The sequence below is a fragment of the Aegilops tauschii genome, chromosome 3 (assembly GCF_002575655.3).
Source record: "Aegilops tauschii subsp. strangulata cultivar AL8/78 chromosome 3, Aet v6.0, whole genome shotgun sequence".
NCBI classification, from domain to species: domain Eukaryota; kingdom Viridiplantae; phylum Streptophyta; class Magnoliopsida; order Poales; family Poaceae; genus Aegilops; species Aegilops tauschii.
In genome coordinates this window covers 610,401,119-610,419,727 of record NC_053037.3, presented here as the reverse complement: position 1 = coordinate 610,419,727, position 18,609 = coordinate 610,401,119, and the positions used below count along the sequence as shown (strand labels likewise).

The window sequence follows — 18,609 nt, the reverse complement described above, 5'->3', positions numbered from 1 at the left end:
GGCAGTGGGCGTATAGCAGCATTGCCATGCGCCAGTTCTAGCACGGCCGCTCACTAGTTGTAGCAACATGATGTGGAGGTCATAGCAGCACCGTTATGCGACTACGGTTGTATCAACTCGGACACCAGTCGCAACCCTAGTGTCGCCCCCAGCTCGCTATTTGTAGCGACAATGACTGCACGGAGCACCGTGTGCGCAAACCAAGGAGAGGGCTCATGTGTAGGAAGGAGGCGTGGAGAATGGACTATCTCGAGGAGGAGGAGAGATTAGGGTGGCAGAGGAGCTAGCCGGAGTTGTAGGACGATGGATCCGAGGAGAGGCGGGGATGGCCGACGCTGGCTTCAGAGATGGGGAACGAACAAGAAACATCTGAAACCATGGAAGAGATAAGAAGGGAAAGTGCGCGACCGCTTCAGGTTGGTCTTATGGGACTCATGTGGACATCTGGGTGAGCTCATGATGTTCCGATCAAGGTCTCAAAACACTTTGATACATGGTGCACTAGAATGACCCGAAAACATAAAGCAATACCGGACGACCAGCAAAATAGGACTGTTTCATGCTTCCACTAGAAATTTATTCCTTGCATCAAACGGTTAAGCAAGTACACATACATAGTAGCATCGGCACTAGCCTAGTTGTGGAGGATTTGCAGGAGGCAAGCTGGCGAGATGGAACTTCTTGAACACAACCACTAGAGGCTCACGCCCATCTTTCTCTACGGTCAGCCACATGTGTCCATTGTAGTCGAACAACACCAGATCGCGGCACGGCGCTTGGAAGCACGACGTCAGCTTGTACCCGGTGCCGTGCTTCTCGACGCGAAACATGAAACTCTTCTTGCATGTGCCTGCCGGCGCTTGGCACCCCTCCATCCCTCCGGGGCGGCCGACGGTCACGTGCGTCTGGTTAGTGATCCCTCCATGGGCGTACCACTGGCGACGATGCATGCACCAGGTGATTATGCCGCCAAACTCGATCACGACGTCGGTGGAGAGGCGGGGTGACGCCTCCTTGCCGGAGCCGGAGCTCGCCTCCGCCAGCTTGATCGAAACATACCCGTCTGGATTCCCGCGAAACTGCTTGCACGGTGTCAGAATCGCACGCATACGACATCTGGGGTCCCGTAATGAGCTAACATAGATGCATTGGTCGCTCAAATTACGGTCCACCGGCATGATGTTGTACATGTTGTGGCCTGTTAGCTCATGGCCATCTGTGTCGTAGATCGGCTGCGGCTGCGCTTGCGCAGCGTTGCACGGGCTGGTCAGCTGCAAGGCCATGGCCAAGCCAGAGAGTGAGAGGATGACCAGGAAACAGAAGTGTTCCATGGCTATGAAAGTAGTAACTCGTAATTGAGCTGATTGTGTTGTTCTGCTCATCGGCATCCAAATAGTAAGATTATATAGATGGTGTGCCGAGGAGCATGTAATTTCTAGCATTTAAAAAGGATAGATCTGCATAGTATTTCGAGATTGTAGATGGATCTCATTCAATGTCCTAGGTTCGGTTCTTTCTGCCACAACAATTACTATATACAAGCCTCATTAGTGTCATAGTTTTTTTTTCTTCGATCAGTTTATTGTGTGTGCATAGGTAGGGAGATGTACAATGCTTCATTTATTAATGAATCTTTTTCTTTATTCCTCGGATAGATGGTTGGATATACAGTACAATCCTCCATTTAATAATTATATTTTTTATGTAGAAAGATTTATGTATATAGAGAATCGAAAGTATTATGTGGTTGTACATTGACCTGATTCAATGTCCCAGGTTCGGTTCTTTCTGCCACAATATTTTCTGTGATAAGAGTCATTGGTGTAATAGATTTTTATTTCTTGGATCAATTTGTTTTGTGTGTATAGGTAGGCAGATATACATTGCTCCATTTAATAACGAAATCTTTAGTCTTTATTCTGCAGATAGATAGTTGAATATACAATCCTCCTTTTATTAATGATAAGTTTTATCAAACAAGAATTATGTATATCAAAAATCTAAAGAAATATGTGATTGCAGGTGGACCTCATTTAAAGTTATAGGTTTGGCTCTCTCTGCAACACTCTTTACTGTAGATAAGCCTCAATAGTGTTATCAAATTTTTTTCTGCAGATAGAATAGCTGGATATAAAATCCTGTATTTATCAATGATAAGTATTATCAATAAAGAATATCGTATGCCGAAAATCTAAGGAACTATGTGACCAGGTGGATCTCATTTAATGATATAGAATTTTCTTTCTGCCACACTGTTTTCTGCAGATCGACCTAATTAGTGTCATGGATATTATTTTTTGGATTTATTACGTACTACATAGATATAGGTATGCAGATATACAATGCTCCATTTTATTAATGAATTTTCTTTTGACATCGAATTTTTTTCTTTTTTCTGTAGATAGTAGGTGGACATGCAGTTTTCCATTTACTAATGAATACTTTTACCGAAAGGACCTCAGCAGCAATCGGAGATTGTCATGCGAAAAGTGATCAGGAGCATGCTAAAAAAAAAGTGATCAGGAGCATGCTAAAAAAAGTGATCAGGAGCAGTGGAGTGCAGGCAAGCAAGCAGCAGGCGAGGCCGCGAACGTGCAGCGCCGATCTGATTCGAGGCAGCGTGCAAGCGGCGACGCGTACACGGATCAACAACGGTGCCACCCAACCATCAAAAAAATAACAACGGTGCCACCCTAGGGCAAGCGTGGGTCGGTTCGAGCGAGCGGCTTCTTTTTTTTTCGAGCGGGCGGCTTGTGCGCTCAAAGCGCGCAGACCGCACAAGGCCAGTCGGACCTGTGTGTGCTTGAGGCCCTTGTGCAACGGGCTGTGCAGTGGGCAAGCCGCAAGGCGCGGCGGCGCGAGCAGGCGGGAGGCGTGAGCTGAGGCCTAGGCGGACGGTGCACATGATCCTATAAAAAAAAGGCGGACGGTGCACGTGCTTGGGGCTCCAGCGTGACGGCGAGATGTGCAAGGCCGAAGGAAAAGCTGCAAATGCAAGTCAGATTTGTTTGGATGAAAAAAAAGAGGTCCCAATAAGAGGTTGGTACGGTGCTCAAGGGCCAGTAGCAAACCAGGGAGCTTCTGATGCATGGCATGAGCATCAATGTGGCCAGTTTTTTTTATTAATGTTGATGGTTCATCAAGTTGCACACGAAGATGATATGTGGGTTCAGATACTTGTGGTTGAAGTTATAGTGCTTAACAAGTGTGTATTCAGACATTCGTGGCGGCATTGCGACGTGCATGCATGTTTCGATGGAGTCTGGAACGTGCCGTAGAGGATCATGTTCTATAGGGCATCAAGCAATGCATTGTGATACGATGGGCTGATACGGCGTAAGGTGGAGTACGGTTGTAGTTGAACAAGGTGGAGTACGGCGTAAGGTGGAAACACGTGCCACAGGTATGAGGACTTGTGTGCTTCAACATGGTGATGACGCGGGGCTGATTCGATATGGTGCACATATGGGAGCTTGAAATCGACATGGCGCAGAGTAGCATGACCAGCTCTACGGAGTCATATTGAAGATTGATGGAGTTGGAGTCTGATGGAAGTCTTCCCTCGGCTGATGGAGGGGCTACGGCATAAGAGCTGCGAGAGTTGAAACCTATATCAATGGAAATGCGAGAAACACATGGTTCCGACCATGGCTCAGCGTGCCAAAAAAAATAATCAAATCTCCAAAATGCTTTTGCATCGTTCTGTTTACGATGATGCATTATAAAAGGAGAGTAGCAGCTAACTATGCTATTGTGGTTCTCTAGTCAGTACTCGACTAGTATCGTTCTGTTTCAAAACTTGCCTAGCTAGCTATCTTAACTAAGTACTCTACATATTTCATAATTATTGTCGATGTCTTTTAGTTAACTTTACCAGTTTCTAATTAAGGCATGCAAGCGTCTTTTTACAGTGGGACCCCAGCCCATCAGGGTTCAAGTCCTGGTGCTCGCATTGTTTCTAGATTTATTTCAGAATTTTCGGCGATGCGCTTTAAGTAGGAGGAGACGTTCCCGTCGATGATGAGGCGCCTTCAGTGACTTTGTAAATCTCAAGATGATATGCCGGCTCAGTCTCTCAGAGGTGCTCATAGGGGTAGGGTGTGTGTGCGTTCATAGGGGTGGGTGTATGCGCGTATGTATGAGCTCTTTGCGTCTGTACTGATGTTCAAAAAATAGATAATAAAAAACGATGTCATGGCAGCATTTTTTTTGCTACCTTCAAACTAGGTAATCGTGTGTGGAGAAAATACGATGCCTCTAAATTTTTGCGTAGTTTGTGGTGTCAAAGTATGTCGAATGCCAGCTATACATATGACACTGCTGTCATCCATGTAGGTCCAACACCGTCAGTATATATGATACTAGTGACGTGGGGCATCTAACGCCACTAATTTTTAACACTAGCGCCATATGATGGTGTTCGGTGCAAACGCCACCGATGTCGTCTTTTTGCAACGCCACAACTAGGCTTTTTTGCACTAGGGATACAATACTACTCCCTATGTCCCATATCTTACAAAATGGTTTTATATTATGGGTCAGAGGGAGTAGATGTTAAAACGTGTGTTGCCACAAAACAAAAATATATAGGTATTCCAATTCAAAAATGTGTATTGTACTTGACAACAGTGACAAGTATCCACACTCCCCCGCTTCTTTCATAGTTGCAGTAGACGACTCAGGCGGCGGAACCCATCTCCTTCCCCTAGCCTCCTCACTACCTTCCTCCACCCTCGCCACCGGCCAGGGTCCGCCAGGGCAAAGCCCTTTGCGATGGCCGGCGGCGAGGCCCTGTTCTTCGCGTTTCGGGAGGAACGGTGTGGGCGGTCTCGCTAGGCGGCAAAGTCGGGCGGGCGCGAGGATTGGTAGCGCAGCGGCGGCGGCTCACGGCGGCTGCGTCCTCTTTGGCATGTGTCCTCTTTGGGCGGCCCTTGTACGCTGGCTGCGTGCCCGCGGCGGCGGCGTGTCAGATCAGATCTGACTTCGGAACTACGGCGGCGACACGGTGGGCCTTCTTCGGCCGGTACGGCCTATTCCAAGTGCTGCGGCGGCGATCGATGGCAGTCCCGTGCACACGACAGAGGGTCCGCGAGCGGATCTGTGTTAAAACCCTACTCTTGGCACGTTGCCAAATTCGGTGATGGCGGCGTGTTTCTGCGTCATCCCCTTCTTGAAGGCATCGTCGTTGAGAAGCTCTAGACCGCTATCCGCTACCTCTGGGGGAAACACTAGATCACTCGATCGGATGATGGCGGCGCTCATGTGTCGTGCCCCTCTTGAGGGCGTCATTCTTGGAGGTGTGCATAGGCTCGAAAGACCAAGTGGACTGCTTTGGCGGTGGAGCGGCATTCCCTATGACGCATCGACGTTGTGGAGTCTCGGTGGCGAGGTGCAGCAAAGTCTCTGATACGTCTCCAACGTATCTATAATTTTTGATTGTTCCATGCTATTATATTATCCATCTAGAATGTTTTATATGCATTTATATGCTATTTACTATGATTTTTGGGACTAACCTATTAACCTAGAGCCCAGTGTCAGTTTCTGTTTTTCCATGTTTTTGAGTATCGCAGAAAAGGAATACCAAACGGAGTCCAATTGACGTGCCAATTTTTTATGATATTTTATGGACCAAAAGAAGCCCCCGGAGTAAAAGAGTTGGGCCAGAAGAGTCCCGGGCCGTCCACGAGGGTGGAGGGCGCGCCCAACCTCCCAGGGCGCGCCCCCCTGCCTCGTAGACGACTCGGAGACCCCCCTTGTTGGGGAACGTAGTAATTTCAAAAAAATTCCTACGCACACGCAAGATCATGGTGATGCATAGCAATGAGAGGGGAGAGTGTTGTCCACGTACCCTCGTAGACCGACAGCGGAAGCGTTATCACAACGCGGTTGATGTAGTCGTACGTCTTCACGATCCGACCGATCAAGTACCGAACGCACGGCACATCCGAGTTCTACACACGTTCAGCTCGATGACGTCCCTCGAACTCCGATCCAGCCGAGTGTTGAGGGAGAGTTTCGTCAGCACGACGGCGTGGTGACGATGATGATGTTCCACCGACGCAGGGCTTCGCCTAAGCTCCGCAACGGTATTATCGAGGTGTAATATGGTGGAAGGGGGCACCGCACACGGCTAAGAGATCTCAAGGATCAATTGTTGTGTCCATGGGGTGCCCCCTGCCCCCGTATATAAAGGAGCAAGGGAGGAGGAGGCCGGCCCTAGGAGGGGGCGCACCAAGTGTGGAGTCCTACTAGGACTCCCTAGTCCTAGTAGGATTCCACCTCCCATATGGAATAGGAAAAGAGGAAGGGAAAAAGAGAAGGAAGGAAGGGGGCGCCCCCCTTCCCTAGTCCAATTCGGACCAAACCAAGGGGAGGGGTGCGGCCACCCTTGAGGCCCTTTTCCTTCTTTCCCGTACGGCCCAATAAGGCCCAATACGTATTCCCGTAACTCTCCGGTACTCTGAAAAATACCCGAATCACTCGGAACCTTTCCGAAGTCCGAATATAGTCGTCCAATATATCGATCTTTACGTCTCGACCATTTCGAGACTCCTCGTCATATCCCCGATCTCATCCGGGACTCCAAACTCCTTCGGTAGATCAAAACTCAATAAAACTGTCATCGTAACATTAAGCGTGCGGACCCTACGGGTTCGAGAACTATGTAGACATGACCGAGACACGTCTCCGGTCAATAACCAATAGCGGGACCTGGATGCCCATATTGACTCCCACATATTCTACGAAGATCTTTATCGGTCAGACCGCATAAAAACATACGTTGTTCCCTTTGTCACCGGTATGTTACTTGCCTGAGATTTGATCGTCGGTATCTCGATACCTAGTTCAATCTCGTTACTGGCAAGTCTCTTTACTCGTTCCGTAATACATCATCCCGCAACTAACTCATTAGTCACAATGCTTGCAAGGCTTATAGTGATGTGCATTACCGAGTGGGCCCAGAGATACCTCTCCGACAATCGGAGTGACAAATCGTAATCTCGAAATACGCCAACCCAACAAGTACCTTTGGAGACACCTGTGGAGCACCTTTATAATCACCCATTTACGTTGTGACGTTTGGTAGCACACAAAGTGTTCCTCCGGTAAACGGGAGTTGCATAATCTCATAGTCATAGGAACATGTATAAGTCATGAAGAAAGCAATAGCAACATACTAAACGATCGGGTGCTAAGCTAACGAAATGGGTCAAGTCAATCACGTCATTCTCCTAATGAGGTGATCCCGTTAATCAAATGACAACTCATGTCTATGGCTAGGAAACATAACCATCTTTGATTAACGAGCTAGTCAAGTAGAGGCATACTAGTGACACTCTGTTTGTCTATGTATTCACACATGTATTACGTTTCCGGTTAATACAATTCTAGCATGAATAATAAACATTTATCATGATATAAGGAAATATATAATACTTTATTATTGCCTCTAGGGCATATTTCCTTCAGTCTCCCACTTGCACTAGAGTCAATAATCTAGTTCACATCGCCATGTGATTTAACATCAATAATTCACATCACCATGTGATTAACACCCATAGTTCACATCTCTATGTGACCAACACTCAAAGGGTTTACTAGAGTCAATAATCTAGTTCACATCGCTATGTGATTAACACCCAAAGAGTACTAAGGTGTGATCATGTTTTGATTGTGAGATAATTTTAGTCAACGGGTCTGTCACATTCAGATCCGTAAGTATTTTGCAAATTTCTATGTCTACAATACTCTGCACGGAGCTACTCTAGCTAATTGCTCCCACTTTCAATATGTATCTAGACCGAGACTTAGAGTCATCTAGATTTAGTGTCAAAACTTGCATCGACGTAACCCTTTACGACGAACCTTTTGTCACTTCCATAATCGAGAAACATATCCTTATTCCACTAAGGATAATTTTGACCGCTGTCCAGTGATCTACTCCTAGATCACTATTGTACTCCCTTGCCAAAATCAGTGTAGGGTATACAATAGATCTGGTACACAGCATGGCATACTTTATAGAACCTATGGCCAAGGCATAGGGAATGACTTTCATTCTCTTTCTATCTTTTGCCGTGGTCGGGCTTTGAGTCTTTACTCAATTTCACACCTTGTAACACAGGCAAGAACTCTTTCTTTGACTGTTCTATTTTGAACTATTTCAAAATCTTGTTAAGGTATGTACTCATTGAAAAACTTATCAAGCGTCTTCATCTATGTCTATAGATCTTGATGCTCAATATGTAAGCAGCTTCACCGAGGTCTTTCTTTGAAAAACTCATTTCAAAACACTCCTTTATGCTTTACAGAATAACTCTACATTATTTCCGATCAACAATATGTCATTCACATATACTTATCAGAAATGCTGTAGTGCTCCCACTCACTTTCTTGTAAATACAGGCTTCACCGCAAGTATGTATAAAACTATATCCTTTGAACAACTTATCAAAGTGTATATTCCAACTCCGAGATGCTTGCACCAGTCCATAGATGGATCGCTGGAGCTTGCATATTTTGTTAGCACCTTTAGGATTGACAAAACCTCCTGGTTGCATCATATACAACTCTTCTTTAATAAATCCATTAAGGAATGCAGTTTTGTTTATCCATTTGCCATATTTCATAAAATGCGGCAATTGCTAACATGATTCAGACAGACTTAAGCATAGATACGAGTGAGAAACTCTCATCGTAGTCAACATCTTGAACTTGTCGAAAACCTTTTTGCGACAATTCTAGCTTTGTAGATAGTGATACTACTATCAGCGTCCGTCTTCCTCTTGAAGATCCATTTATTCTCAATTGTGTGCCGATCATCAGGAAAGTCAACCAAAGTCCACACTTTGTTCTCATACATGGATCTCATCTCAGATTTCATGGCCTCAAGCCATTTTGCGGAATCTGGGCTCACCATCGCTTCTTCATAGTTCGTAGGTTCGTCATGGTCTAGTAACATAACCTCCAGAACAGGATTACCGTACCACTCTGGTGCGGATCTTACTCTGGTTTACCTACGAGGTTTGGTAGTAACTTGATCTGAAGTTACATGATCATCATCATTAACTTCCTCACTAATTGGTGTAGGAGTCACAGGAACAGATTTCTGTGATGAACTACTTTCCAATAAGGGAGCAGGTACAGTTACCTCATCAAGTTCTACTTTCCTCCCACTCACTTCTTTCGAGAGAAACTCCTTCTCTAGAAAGGATCCATACTAAGCAACGAATGTCTTGCCTTCGGATCTGTGATAGAAGGTGTACCCAACTGTCTCCTTTGGGTATCCTATGAAGACACATTTCTCCGATTTGGGTTTGAGCTTATCAGGATGAAACCTTTTTCACATAAGCATCGCAACCCCAAACTTTAGGAATCGACAACTTTGGTTTCTTGCCAAACCACAGTTCATAAGGCGTCGTCTCAACGGATTTTGATGGTGCCCTATTTAACGTGAATGTAGCTGTCTCTAATGCATAACCCCAAAACAATAGTGGTAAATTGGTAAGAGACATCATAGATTGCACGATATCCAATAAAGTACGGTTATGACGTTCGGACACACCATTATGCTGTGGTGTTCCAGGTGGCGTGAGTAGTGAAACTATTTCACATTGTTTTAACTGAAGGCCAAACTCGTAACTAAAATACTCTTCTCCACGATCAAATCGTAGAAACTTTATTTTCTTGTTACGATGATTTTCGCTTCACTCTGAAATTATATGAACTTTTCAAATGTTTCAGACTTCTGTTTCATTAAGCAGATATACCCATATTTGCTCAAATCATCTGTGAAGGTCAAAAAAATAATGATACCTGCTACGAGCCTCAATATTCATCGGACCACATACATCTGTATGTACGATTTTTAACAAATCTGTTGCTCTCTCCATAGTTCCGGAGAACGGCGTTTTAGTCATCTTGCCCATGAGGCACGGTTCGCAAGCATCAAGTGATTCATAATCAAGTGATTCCAAAATCCCATCAGTATGGAGTTTCTTCATGCGCTTTACACCAATATGACCTAAACGGCAGTGCCACAAATAAGTTGCACTATCATTATTAACTTTGCATCTTTTGGCTTCAATATTATGAATATGTATATCACTACGATCGAGATCCAACAAACCATTTTTGTTGGTGTGTATGACCATAAAAGGTTTTTATTCATGTAAACAGAACAACAATTGTCCTCTAACTTAAATGAATAACTGTATTGCAATAAACATGATCAAATAATATTCATGCTCAACGCAAACACCAAATAACACTTATTTAGTTTCAACACTAATCTCGAAAGTATAGGGAGTGTGCGATGATGATCATATCAATCTTGGAACTACTTCCAACACACATCGTCACCTCGCCTTTTACTAGTCTCTGTTTATTCTGCAACTCCCGTTTCGAGTTACTACTCTTTAGCAACTGAACCAGTATCAATTACCGAGGGGTTGCTATAAACACTAGTAAAGTACACATCAATAATCTGTATATCAAATATACCTTTGTTCACTTTTACTAGTCTCTGTTTATTCTGCAACTCCCGTTTCGAGTTACTACTCTTAGCAACTGAACCAGTATCAATTACCGAGGGGTTGCTATAAACACTAGTAAAGTACACATCAATAATCTGTATATCAAATATACCTTTGTTCACTTTGCCATCCTTCTTATCCACCAAATAGTTGGGGTAGTTCCGCTTCCAGTGACCAGTCCCTTTGCAGTAGAAGCACTTAGTCTCAGGCTTAGGACCAGACTTAGGCTTCTTCACTTGAGCAGCAACTTGCTTACCGTTCTTCTTGAAGTTCCCCTTCTATCCCTTTGCCCTTTTCTTGAAACTAGTGGTCTTGTTAACCATCAACACTTGATGTTTTTCTTGATTTCTACCTTCGTCGATTTCAGCATCACGAAGAGCTTGGGAATTACTTTCGTCATCCCTTGCATACTATAGTTCATCACGAAGTTCTATTAACTTGGTGATGGTGACTAGAGAATTCTGTCAATCACTATTTTATCTGGAAGATTAACTCCCACTTGATTCAAGCGATTGTAGTACCCAGACAATCTGAGCACATGCTCACTAGTTGAGCGATTCTCCTCCATCTTTTAGCTATAGAACTTTGTTGGAGACTTCATATCTCTCAACTCGAGTATTTGCTTGAAATATTAACTTCAACTCCTGGAACATCTTATATGGTCCATGACGTTCAAAACGTCTTTGAAGTCCCGATTCTAAGCCGTTAAGCATGGTGCACTAAACTATCAAGTAGTCATCATATTGAGCTAGCCAAACGTTCATAACGTTTGCATCACTCTTGCAATAGGTCTGTCACCTAGCGGCGCATCAAGGACATAATTTTTCTGTGCAGCAATGAGGATAATCCTCAGATCACGGATCCAATCCGCATCTTTGCTACTAACATTTTTCAACATAATTTTCTCTAGGAACATATCAAAAATAAACACAGGGAAGCAACAACGCGAGCTATTGATCTACAACATAATTTGCAAAATACTATTAGGACTAAGTTCATGATAAATTTAAGTTCAATTAATCATATTACTTAAGAACTCCCACTTAGATAGACATCTCTCTAATCATCTAAGTGTTTACGTGATCCAAAGCAACTAAACCATGTCCGATTAACACGTGAGATGGAGTAGTTTCAATGGTGAACAACACTATGTTGATCATATCTACTATATGATTCACGTTCGACCTTTCGGTCTCTGTGTTCCGAGGCCATATCTGTATATGCTAGGCTCGTCAAGTTTAACCTGAGTATTCCGCGTGTGCAACTGTTTCGCACCCGTTGTATTTGAACGTAGAGCCTATCACACCCGATTAACACGTGGTGTCTCAGCACGAAGAACTTTTGCAACGGTGCATACTCAGGGAGAACACTTTTATCTTGAAATTTTAGTGAGAGATCATCTTATAATGCTACCGTCAAACAAAGCAAGATAAGATGCATAAAGGATTAACATCACATGCAATCAATATAAGTGATATGATATGGCCATCATCATCTTGTGCTTGTGATCTCCATCTCCGAAGCACCGTGTTTGTGATCTCCATCTCCGAAGTACTGTGTTCGTGATCTCCATCTCCGAAGCACCGTCAAGATCACCATCATTACCGGCGCGACACCTTGATCTCCATCGTAGTATCGTTGTCGTCTCGCCAACTAATTGCTTTTACGACTATCGCTACCGCTTAGTGATAAAGTAAAACTATTACATGGTGATTGCATCTCATACAATAAAGCGACAACCATATGGCTCCGGCCAGTTGCCGATAACTCGGTTACAAAACATGATCATCTCATACAACAAATTATATCACATCATGTCTTCACCATATCACATCACAACATGCCCTGCAAAAACAAGTTAGACGTCCTCTACTTTGTTGTTGCAAGTTTTACGTGGCTGCTACGGGCTTAGCAAGAACCGTTCTTACCTACGCATCAAAACCACAACGATAGTTTGTCAAGTTGGTGCTGTTTTAACCTTCACAAGGACCGGGCGTAGCCACACTCGATTCAACTAAAGTGAGAGAGACAGACACCCGGCAGTCACCTTTAAGCAACGAGTGCTCCGAACGGTGAAACCAGTCTCGCGTAAGCGTACGCGTAATGTCGGTCCGGGCCGCTTCATCTCACAATACCGCTGAACCAAAGTATGACATGCTGGTAAGCTGTATGACTTATATCGCCCACAACTCACTTGTGTTCTACTCGTGCATAGCATCAACGCATAAAACCAGGCTCGGATGCCACTATTGGGGAACGTAGTAATTTCAAAAAAATTCCTACGCACACGCAAGATCATGGTGATGCGTAGCAACGAGAGGGGAGAGTGTTGTCCACGTACCCTCGTAGACCGACAGCGGAAGCGTTATCACAACGCGGTTGATGTAGTCGTATGTCTTCACGGTCCGACCGATCAAGTACCGAACGCACGGCACCTCCGAGTTCTACACACGTTCAGCTCGATGACGTCCCTCGAACTCCGATCCAGCCGAGTGTTGAGGGAGAGTTTCGTCAGCACGACGGCGTGGTGACGATGATGATGTTCCACCGACGCAGGGCTTCGCCTAAGCTCCGCAACGGTATTATCGAGGTGTAATATGGTGGAAGGGGGCACCGCACACGGCTAAGAGATCTCAAGGATCAATTGTTGTGTCCATGGGGTGCCCCCTGCCCCCGTATATAAAGGAGCAAGGGAGGAGGAGGCCGGCCCTAGGAGGGGGCGCACCAAGTGTGGAGTCCTACTAGGACTCCCTAGTCCTAGTAGGATTCCACCTCCCATATGGAATAGGAAAAGAGGAAGGGAAAAAGAGAAGGAAGGAAGGGGGCGCCCCCCTTCCCTAGTCCAATTCGCACCAGACCAAGGGGAGGGGTGCGGCCACCCTTGAGGCCCTTTTCCTTCTTTCCCGTATGGCCCAAATAAGGCCCAATACGTATTCCCGTAACTCTCCGGTACTCCGAAAAATACCCGAATCACTCGGAACCTTTCCGAAGTCCGAATATAGTCGTCCAATATATCGATCTTTACGTCTCGACCATTTCGAGACTCCTCGTCATATCCCCGATCTCATCTGGGACTCCGAACTCCTTCGGTAGATCAAAACTCAATAAAACTGTCATCGTAACGTTAAGCGTGCGGACCCTACGGGTTCGAGAACTATGTAGACATGACCGAGACACGTCTCCGGTCAATAACCAATAGCGGGACCTGGATGCCCATATTGGCTCCCACATATTCTACGAAGATCTTTATCGGTCAGACCGCATAACAACATACGTTGTTCCCTTTGTCACCGGTATGTTACTTGCCCGAGATTTGATCGTCGGTATCTCGATACCTAGTTCAATCTCGTTACTGGCAAGTCTCTTTACTCGTTCCGTAATACATCATCCCGCAACTAACTCATTAGTCACAATGCTTGCAAGGCTTATAGTGATGTGCATTACCGAGTGGGCCCAGAGATACCTCTCCGACAATCGGAGTGACAAATCCTAATCTCGAAATACGCCAACCCAACAAGTACCTTTGGAGACACCTGTAGAGCACCTTTATAATCACCCATTTACGTTGTGACGTTTGGTAGCACACAAAGTGTTCCTCCGGTAAACGGGAGTTGCATAATCTCATAGTCATAGGAACATGTATAAGTCATGAAGAAAGCAATAGCAACATACTAAACGATCGGGTGCTAAGCTAACGAAATGGGTCAAGTCAATCACGTCATTCTCCTAATGAGGTGATCCCGTTAATCAAATGACAACTCATGTCTATGGCTAGGAAACATAACCATCTTTGATTAACGAGCTAGTCAAGTAGAGGCATACTAGTGACACTCTGTTTGTCTATGTATTCACACATGTATTACGTTTCCGGTTAATACAATTCTAGCATGAATAATAAACATTTATCATGATATAAGGAAATATATAATACTTTATTATTGCCTCTAGGGCATATTTCCTTCACCCCTGACATGAGACCTACGCCAAAAATTCCTATAAATACAGAAACCCCCAGAAAGAAACCTAGATCGGGAGTTCCGCCGCCGCAAGCCTCTGTAGCCACCAAAAACCAATCGGGACATGTTCCGGCACCGTGCCGAAGGGGGAATCCTTCACCGGTGGCCATCTTCATCATCCCGGCGCTCTCCATGATGAGGAGGGAGTAGTTAACCCTCGGGGCTGAGGGTATGTACAAGTAGCTATGTGTTTGATCTCTCTCTCGTGTTCTTGATGTGGCAAGATCTTGATGTATCGCGAGCTTTGCTATTATAGTTGGACCTTATGATGTTTCTCCCCCTATACTCTCTTGTAATGGATTGAGTTTTCCTTTTGAAGTTATCTTATCGGATTGAGTCTTTAAGGATTTGAGAACACTTGATGTATGTCTTGCATGTGCTTATCTGTGGTGACAATAGGATATTCACGCGATCTACTTTAAGTATGTTTTGGTAATCAACTTGCGGGTTCAGTGATCTTGTGAACTTATGCATAGCGGTTGGCACACGTTTTCGTCTCGACTCTCCGGTAGAAACTTTGGGGCACTCTTTGAAGTCTTTTATGTTGGTTGAATAGATGAATTTGAGATTGTGTGATGCATATCGTATAATCATACCCACGGATACTTGAGGTGACATTGGAGTATCTAGGTGACATTAGGGTTTTGGTTGATTTGTGTCTTAAGGTGTTATTCTACTACGAATTCTATGATAGATCGAACGGAAAGAATAGCTTCGTGTTATTTTACTACGGACTCTTGAATAGATCGATCAGAAAGGATAACTTTGAGGTGGTTTCGTACCCTACAATAATCTCTTCGTTTGTTCTCTGCTATTAGTGACTTTGGAGTGACTCTTTGCTGCATGTTGAGGGATAGTTATATGATCCAATTATGTTATTATCGTTGAGAGAACTTGCACTAGTGAAAGTATGAACCCTAGGCCTTGTTTCCTAGCATTGCAATACCGTTTAACCTCACTTTTATGGCTTGCTACCTTGCTGTTTTTATATTAGCAGATTACAAAAACCTATATCTACCATCCATATTGCACTTTTATCACCATCTCTTCGCCGAACTAGTGCACCTATACAATTTACCATTGTATTGGGTGTGTTGGGGACACAAGAGACTCTTTGTTATTTGGTTGCAGGGTTGTTTGAGAGAGACCATCTTCATCCTACGCCTCCCACGGATTGATAAACCTTAGTAAAGGAAATATGCCCTAGAGGCAATAATAAAGTTATTATTTATATTTCCTTATATCATGATAAATGTTTATTATTCATGCTAGAATTGTTAACCGGAAACTTAGTACATGTGTGAATACATAGACAAACAAAGTGTCACTAGTATGCCTCTACTTGACTAGCTCGTTGAATCAAAGATGGTTAAGTTTCCTAGCCATATACATGAGTTGTCCTTTGATTAACGGGATCACATCATTAGGGAATGATGTGATTGACTTAACCCATTCCGTTAGCTTAGCATTTGATCGTTTAGTATATTGCTATTGCTTTCTTCATGACTTATACATGTTCCTATGACTATGAGATTATGCAACTCCCGAATACCGGAGGAACAATTTGTGTGCTACCAAACATCACAACGTAACTGGGTGATTATAAAGGTGCTCTACAGGTGTCTCCGATGGTACTTGTTGAGTTGGCATAGATCAAGACTAAGATTTGTCACTCCGATTGTCGGAGAGGTATCTCTGGGCCCTCTCGGTAATGCACATCACTATAAGCCTTGGAAGCAGTGTAACTAATGAGTTAGTTGCAAGATGATGTATTACGGAACGAGTTAAGAGACTTGCCGGTAATGAGATTGAACTAGGTATTGAGATACCGACGATCAAATCTCGGTCAAGTAACATACCAATGACAAAGGGAACAACGTATGTTGTTATGCGGTTTGACCGATAAAGATCTACATAGAATATGTAGGAACCAATATGAGCATCCAGGTTCCGCTATGGTTATTGACCGGAGACGTGTCTCGGTCATGTCTACATAGTTCTCGAACCCGTAGGGTCCGCACGCTTAACGTTCGGTGACGATCGGTAATATGAGTTTATGTGTTTTGATGTACCGAAGGTAGTTCGGAGTCCCGGATATGATCACGGACATGACGAGGAGTCTCGAAATGGTCGAGACATAAAGATCGATATATTGGATGACTATGTTTGGACTTCGGAAGGGTTCCGGATGAGTACGGACAAATACCAGAGTACAGGGGGGTTACCGGAACCCCCCGGGGAGTGTAATGGGCCTCATGGGCCTTGGTGGAGAGAGGAAGGGGCGTCCAGGGAAGGCCGCGCGCCCCCTCCCCCTCTAGTCCTAATTGGACAAGGAAGGGGGGCGGCGCCCCCCTTTTTCTTCCCCTTCTCTCCTCCTTCCTTCCCTCCTACTCCTAATCTTGGAAGGTGGGAATCCTACTCCCGGTGGGAGTAGGACTCCCCTTGGGGCGCGCCTAGGAGCCCGGCCTCCTCCCCCTCCTCCACTCCTTTATATACAGGGGAGGGGGCACCCCATAGACACACAAGTTGATACTTCATCTTTTAGCCGTGTGCGGTGCCCCCTCCACCATAATCCACCTCGGTCATATCATAGCGGTGCTTAGGCAAAGCCCTGCGTCGGTAGCTTCATCAACACCGTCATCACGCCGTCGTGCTGACGGAACTCTCCCTCGAAGCTCTACCGGATCATGAGTTCGTGGGACGTCACCGAGCTGAAAGTGTGCAGATCGCGGAGGTGCCATACGTTCGGTACTAGGATCGGTCGATCGTGAAGACGTACGACTACATCAACTGCGTTGTCATAACGCTTCCGCTTACGGTCTACGAGGGTACGTGGACGACACTCTCCCCTCTCGTTGCTATGCATCACCATGATCTTGCGTGTGCGTAGGATTTTTTTGAAATTACTACGTTCCCCACCAGTGGCATCCGAGCCAGGTTTATGCGTAGATGTTATATGCACGAGTAGAACACAAGTGAGTTGTGGGCGATACAAGTCATACTGCTTACCAGCATCACTAGTAGAAAATGGGCCTTTAGTCCCGGTTCATAAGGGCCTTTAGTCCCAGTTCTGGAACCGGGACTAAAGGGTCGTTACTAAAGCATCCCCCTTTAGTCCCGGTTCTTACACGAACCAGGACTAAAGGCCCTCCACGTGGCCGCTGCCTGGAGGTTCACCTTTAGTCCCGGTTGGTAACACATCATCACTGCTCAAGGACCGGGACTAAAGGAAATTTTATGAATTTTTCTTTGAAATTACTTTTGATTTTTTTTTTGAATTTTTTTATTTTCAAATTTCTGAATTTTTTTAACCTCTAATCTCTAATCACCCCTCATCACTGCTCAATTTAACCTCTAATCTCTAATGACCCCTCATCATTCCAAATCATCTAACTTCCCAAACGGTCACCCATCCTCTCACTACTCCAGCCTGAGCACGCTTAACTTCCGGGTTCTATTCTCCCTCGTTTCCAAGTCTGCACTTGTTGTTTTCCTGACAATAGTAAGATGTCAATCCTATTAACCCTCAGGAATTTAGCTTGAGCATGAAGTCACACATTTCACTGTTTGAGTCTAAAAAACAATAATTATTTAGTAACACTAATATTTCTTGAATAAGTAGTTTGACCACAGTTTGACCAGATTTGACCAAAATTCAAAAAACGGAAATAATTATTTAGTAACACTAATATTTCTTGAATAATTAGTTTGACCATTGTTTGACCACAGTTTGACCAGATTTGACCAAAATTCAAAAAAACTGAAATAATTATTTAGTAACACTAATATTCTTGAATAATTATTTACTAACACTAATACTTCTTGAATAAGTAGTTTGACCATAGTTTGACCAGATTTAACAAAAATTCAAAAAAACAGAAATTTGAGCATAACTTTTTTTCCTTTTAGAATTTGAGGATTCTAAAAATTTGCAAACAGGCCGTAGGCCGTCAAAATCGGATGCGGATTTTCGTGTTGAACATTTTGATATATTATACGTTTTTTTACATCATATGCAAAATTTATAGCCGTTTTACATTTTCCCTACACTTTTT

General features: G+C 44.4%; 1 pseudogene; it reads right to left on the bottom strand.

Moving 5' to 3' along the window:
- Nucleotides 1-555: 555 nt before the first annotated feature.
- On the bottom strand, nucleotides 556-1,377 carry LOC109763166 (alpha-amylase/subtilisin inhibitor-like; annotated as a pseudogene).
- Nucleotides 1,378-18,609: the final 17,232 nt, after the last annotated feature.